The sequence below is a fragment of the Physeter macrocephalus genome, chromosome 21 (assembly GCF_002837175.3).
Source record: "Physeter macrocephalus isolate SW-GA chromosome 21, ASM283717v5, whole genome shotgun sequence".
Classification (NCBI taxonomy): domain Eukaryota; kingdom Metazoa; phylum Chordata; class Mammalia; order Artiodactyla; family Physeteridae; genus Physeter; species Physeter macrocephalus.
Window position 1 is genome coordinate 74,744,893 of NC_041234.1, and position 6,396 is coordinate 74,751,288.

A 6,396-nucleotide genomic window follows, 5' to 3' on the forward strand; every position below is an offset into this window, starting at 1 on the left:
TGAAAGTTTCTCCAGTGTGACTCTGCTAACTTTGGAAAAAATTTGGCATACCTGAAAGGTTGTAAATTATTTAAATAAACATGCCATTATTTTTTAGAATTGTTACTTTCAACGTTTTTGTTTTGATTCAGGCAATCAGATCCCTTAATTAGAGCTTTTGAACATGAATCTTATTATGTGAATACTTATAAAAGTGTAAAATTGAATCACTATATCTTGAAAATAAATATTTTAGATCTATTAATTAAACTTATTAATTTAATTATTAAACTTATCAGTTAGTAAATTATAATTTTCTCACAGTAATCTAAACACAACAAAATGTTTCTTTTGGGGGGGTCTGGACACATTAATCTTTTCAATGTAGATTAGGATTTATTTACACCAAAACAGACTTTATAATTCAACTTCTACTTGCTGAAGTAATTATATACTACGATATTAATGAATGCTAGTTAGAATTAAGCCCAGAATCCTCTGGCATATTGAATTTATTCAAATTTTTACATTATAGCCTGTCTCACAGGCTGTAGTTTTCACACAAATGATTTGATTCCTTTTATGAAGTATGGGATAAATCACACTAATTGTATATACATATAAAATACATTTCTTCATGAGAATGTAAAGACTGAACTAGTATTTAGATAATTTAAAATTCCATTATAAAATTTTATATAGAGCCAATCTTACAGAAGAGCATACATTATTTTCATAATTGATGCATACTCTATTTTTTGGTTGTTAATTTATATATAGTTCACAAACCACATAATTTACCCATTTAAAGAGTCTGGGGGGCTTCCCTGGTGGTGCAGTGGTTGAGAGTCCGCCTGCGGATGCAGGGCATACGGGTTCATGCCCCGGTCCGGGAGGATCCCGCGTGCTGTGGAGCGGCTGGGCCCGTGAGCCGTGGCCGCTGGGCCTGCGCGTCCAAAAAAAAGAGTCTGGGGGGTGGAGGAAAAGAGGAAAAAAAGTAAAGTGTATAATTCATTAGGTTATAGAGTATTTTTAGCTGTAAAACTATAACCACAGTCATAGAACATTTTCATCATCCTCCCCCCAAAACCCCTTTACAAATTTAGACATTAACACTCAATCCTCCCCCTCCCTTCTGTCCTAAGAAACCACTAATCTATATTTTGTCTCTATAGCTATGCCTTTATGGATATTTGATATAAATGGAGTCATATGAAATGTGGTCTTTTGTGACTGGCTTCTTTCATATAGCATAATGTTTCCAAAGTTCATCCATGTTGTGACATGTATCAGGGCATCATTTTTTTTTTAGTCAAATAATATTCCATTGTAAAGATATACCACATTTTATTTATCCATTCATCAATTGATGGACATTTGGTCTATTTACATTTTTGGGCTGTTATGAATAATGCTTCTATGAATATCCATGTACAAGTATTTGTATGGATATATAATTTCAATTCTCTTGTTATATCATTAGGAGTGGAATTGCTGGGTCATATGGAAATTTTATGTTTAACTTTTGAGGAACTGCCAGACTGTTTTCCGTAGTAGCTGCCGATTTTACATTCCCACCAGCAGTGTATGATGGTTCAAATTTTTCCACATCTGTGTCAATATTTATTTTACATTTTTTGATTAAAGACATCCTAGACATCCTAGTGGGTGTGAAGTGAGTATCTCATGCTTTTGCTTTGCATTTCCTTACTAATGATATTAAACATCTCATCATGTGTTTGTTGGCCATTTTCATAAATTCTTTGGAGAAATGACTTTTCAGGTTTTTGCCCATTTTATAATTATTTGTCTTTATATTATTGAGTTGTGAGAGTTATTTTCATATCCTGGAAATAAATTTCTTATTATATATGATTAGCAAATATTTTCTCCAATTATGTGGTCTGTCTTTTTACTTTCTTGATGGTATCTTTTGAAGCACAGAAGTTTTTAAATTTGATGAGGTCCAGTTTATCTATTTTTTTCTTTTGTTGCTTATGCTTTATGTGTCATACTTAAGAAAAAATTGCCTAATCCAAGGTCATGAAGATTTACATGTATTTTTTTAAGAGTTTTATATAATATATTGTATCAATTCTGGATACTGGCATCCCTGAACCATTTCTGGGCTTTTTGTTGTTGTTTGCTTGACTGGATTCTTTTAGTAAATTCTATTTCCCTTGCAGTGTAAAGTCTTTTATGTTGCATCTCAGAGTGTGTAGCCTTTGGGTATGTGCACAGCCACTCTGGAATGATAGTGTTTTTAACAGTCATTTAGCCAAGTATCATTAGCATAGCACTTTAGCAGTCTTCTTTGAGTATCCCTTTCCCAGACACATCCAGTAGTTAGATAGATTCCACTAATTGCTGGCACATTGCTCTATTGGTTTGATCATGCTCTGGATCCTAATTGTTCCACAATTTGATCCAATTAAATTGGGGCCCCTTCACAGGGATAGTTTTTGAGGCATGTATTTGAGGTTTTTTCTTATATCAGGAGGTATCTTAGCTATCACTTTTCATAGTATTCTCTGGTAAAGCAGCTGGCCTGTGATTTTGCTTGTTGTCTCATGGAGCTACCAGTCTCTTTTTATTTGTTTATCACCAAAATCTTCATTGTTTTCAAGAGGGCCCTTAGGTTTGAACTTCCCCACACTTCATTTCAAATGAAGTCAGTTCATCTGTGGAATGCTTCAGAGCTCTCTGTTCTTATAAACTCTCTCTACCCCTGGGAGAAAGATCTCTGGACCACTACTGGGGATGCTAGACACAGTGGTAGCCTCTGGCCTTCTCCACTTGCTTCTCACAGTATTTAACTTCTGCCCTATGAGTGAGCTGGTTAGGATTCCAGGATCAGGATACCAGGATTCTCTGTCTCCAGCCATTGGAGTGGAGCCTCTACCATACGAATGGAGACTTGGTGAAGGAAGAAATCTCCAACCTCTCCACCACACTCACCTAGAATTTAATTTTTGCAATGAGTAGCTTGGGGAGGGGGGAATGAGAAATGCTAGCAGCCTGCTCTTCCCAGATGATACTATGGCCCTTGACTGAAAGCTGGGGGGAGAAGGTGTCCTGTGTTCTTGGCTACATCCACAAGGAATGGAGTTGGAGTTTCTAGGCAGGAGTGAGAGATGGAATGGGTAATGGTTTAAATGTTAAAGACTTTTGCTGTTTTTACCAAGTTTTAGTATATTTTCTTGAATTTTTTTTTCATTTGCTATATGCCCTTAGGTCAATTTATAGAGACATAAAAGAAAACATATATATATTGATATAGATATAGAATAGATATAGGTATATAGATCTATATATATATTGAGAGGTATAAATTATATATAGATATGTATTTATCTATATGTATATTTATCTATCTATCTATCTAATCTGTACCTCTATCTAGCTTGTTTCACAGTGAAACAACTATGCTTGTTTCACTGGGTAGCAGGTTATGGAGCTCTTCATGCTGACATTCCAAAAGTGGAATTATTTATCTTTAAAGAAACAAACTTTTCTTCTTTTTTAGTTAAACAATTATTTTATGCTTGATTACAACAGACACATTTATGCAACCAGGGAAGAGGTTGTGGATGACTCATATTTCCAACTGGGGGGAAGACTCCTTTGGTCTTGTAACATTAAGCCAACTGGTGAATATGGCTGTCAATCAGAATCAGACAGAATTTAGCACCTTTATTCTTTCTGTTCCTCTCAAGATGCTTTCAAACAGCAACAGCTTTCTTAATTAAATGATAGAGATCCTCAGGAAGATCAGGAGCAAGTCCTTGGGACTTAAGAATTCTCAAGATTTTATTGCCTGTCACAAAACGTACTTGTGCAACACCATGTGAGTCTCTCAGGATCACACTGTTTTGTAAGGGAGTCAGGCCCTTCTTGGTCAGTTTGTAGATCTACTCCTTCACATTTTCAGATGTCAGCTTCAGCCAGGTGGGGATGCTGTGGCAGTAAGGCAGAGCCTTGTGGGACAGGCCCTTCCCTGAAACGTGCATGTGACCCATGGTGGTGGCGGTCTCTAAAGACACATACTTTTTAATGTTCAACATGAAAATCATTGTTCATTAGTATTGAATGTCTGCTTCACCAGGCCAATGATTACTTATCTTGTTTTGCCTATAGTGGTATCACCTCTAAAATTTATATTTCTTAGATGATGCTATTACTTTTGAAGGATAAAAAAATCAAGGTTTATGCTTCTTTATGTAACACAAACACACACATATGTTTGCACTAACACATTATAGTGGCCTTAATATATATTGATTATTTATTCTGTGTCTATTAACTCCCTGAAATAGTATCAGACATCATGTTACTTTTGATGAGTTGCTCTGCCACACTCCAACAAACATAATACTTGCCCCCATGACCACAGGAATTTTTAAGTTGAACTAGTCCTGAAGCTGGGTCAAATAGAGCTTTATCTTTGGATAATTTCTTTTCCTGTAACTGAGAGTTCCTTTTTTCTCTAGACCATAAGCTGATATGATATGATATGATATGATATGATATGATATGATATAAAACTGAAGTTGTCTCTGGGCACATCTCCATCCATATAAAGGAAGCTTCCATATGGTACGAGAAAATGAGGTCAACACACAGAAAAGTGGTTACTAAGTAAAGAGAAAGAGAAGAAAAGTGGAGAGACAGAAAGAGAAAGAGATAATTAATAATATTGTTTGAGACTCTGAATATTGTTTCTGAGGCCAGATCTAAGCCTGATCTTCCTATAACTTGTTTGAGTTGGTTTTCTCTCACTTGCAATTGAAAGAGCCTTTATTGATACATCATATGTATATATACATTATAACTGTAAATACATAAAAGGTCACATATATCTATCTTTGTGTATGCACATACACATCAGTAAAATGTGTATATTAGGAATTATAACAAGTCATCAACATTAAGGACATGACAGAACAAAATTAACAAATTTCTTGAATCTAAATTTTCCTATTGGGTTATACAAGTAATTTCACTGTGTAGAGAAAATATTTCAAAAAATTTTGTTTCATGTAGTAGATTCACATAGTCAGTCAGTAGAATTTGCTGAGATTCCACTTGTATCAGCATTATATTATACTTAAAATAAAAGAAGATCCTATCACAATGGCTTAAAAATATTGTAATTTGTCTCTTACACTAAGATGCCCAGCTTTATGCAGTTCGAGAGTGCCCTCAGTGACCTACTTTGTTTTTTTTGTTTTTTTTTAATCGTCTTTAACTTCTGCCTTTTCTAATGTGTTGGTTTTTGTCCTTATGTTTATTTTCTTATGGTTACAAAATAACTGCTGAGTCTCTAGGCTTCACATCAATGTTCCAGTCAAGAAGGAAGAAGTGCAAAGTGGCAACAAAACAAAACAAAACAAAAACAAAAACTCAAAGGTGAAGAAGCAATGGGAGAGGTAGAATGAGCATTTAGATATAAAGATTTAAGACCTGATATCAAGGTCTTGGATTTAGGAGTCACTGGTGTATGGATAGTAAAAAATCTATGGGACTGGATAAGATGATCCATGCAGGGAATGGAGAGTGAAAAGATAAGGCAGGTGACAAAAAAGGATTTCAGATAATTTTACCAGTTAAAACTCAGGGTCAAGATGGCCAACAGACATATGAAAAGAAGCTCAAAATTATTATTTATTAAGAAAATGGCATTTAAAACACAATGAGATCACAAACATGCACACACACACACACACACACACACACACACACACACACACCAGAATTGGTAAAATTAGAAAGACTAAAAAGACCAAGTGTTAGCAAGGATGTGGAGCAACTTGAGCATTCATACGTTACTGGTAGAAGTGCACAGTGGTAAAACCGTGTTGGAAAACTATTTGGAAGAATCTATCAAAGATAGAAATATGTCTATCATAAGGCCCACCAGTTCCATTCTTGGGCAAATATCCATAGGAGTGTTTATGTTCACCAAAATACATGTATAGAAAAGAGCCAAGAAATTTAAATACTGTAATGTCCAATAACAGTTGAATATATTGCAGTACATTTATACAATGGAATATTAGTTCAATGAATGAACTAATACTACACACAACATGGATGATTTTTACAGACATAATGATGACTGGCAGAAATAAGACATAAAAGGGTACATATATGGCTTCCCTGGTGGCGCAGTGGTTGGGAGTCCGCCTGCCGATGCAGGGGACACGGGTTCGTGCCCCGGTCCAGGAGGATCCCATATGCCGCGGAGCGGCTGAGCCCGTGGGCCATGGCCGCTGAGCCTGCGCGTCTGGAGCCTGTGCTCCGCGGTGGGAGAGGCCACAGCAGTGAGAGGCCCGCATACAGCAAAAAAAAAAAAAAAAAAAAAAGGTACGTATGGTGATAGACAGGAGAACAGTGGATAACTCTTGGAAGATATAG

At 35.8% G+C, this 6,396-nt stretch overlaps 1 pseudogene; it reads right to left on the reverse strand.

The window, feature by feature from the left end:
* Positions 1–3,543: 3,543 nt before the first annotated feature.
* LOC112066440 (40S ribosomal protein S13-like) lies at positions 3,544–3,998 on the reverse strand (annotated as a pseudogene).
* Positions 3,999–6,396: the final 2,398 nt, after the last annotated feature.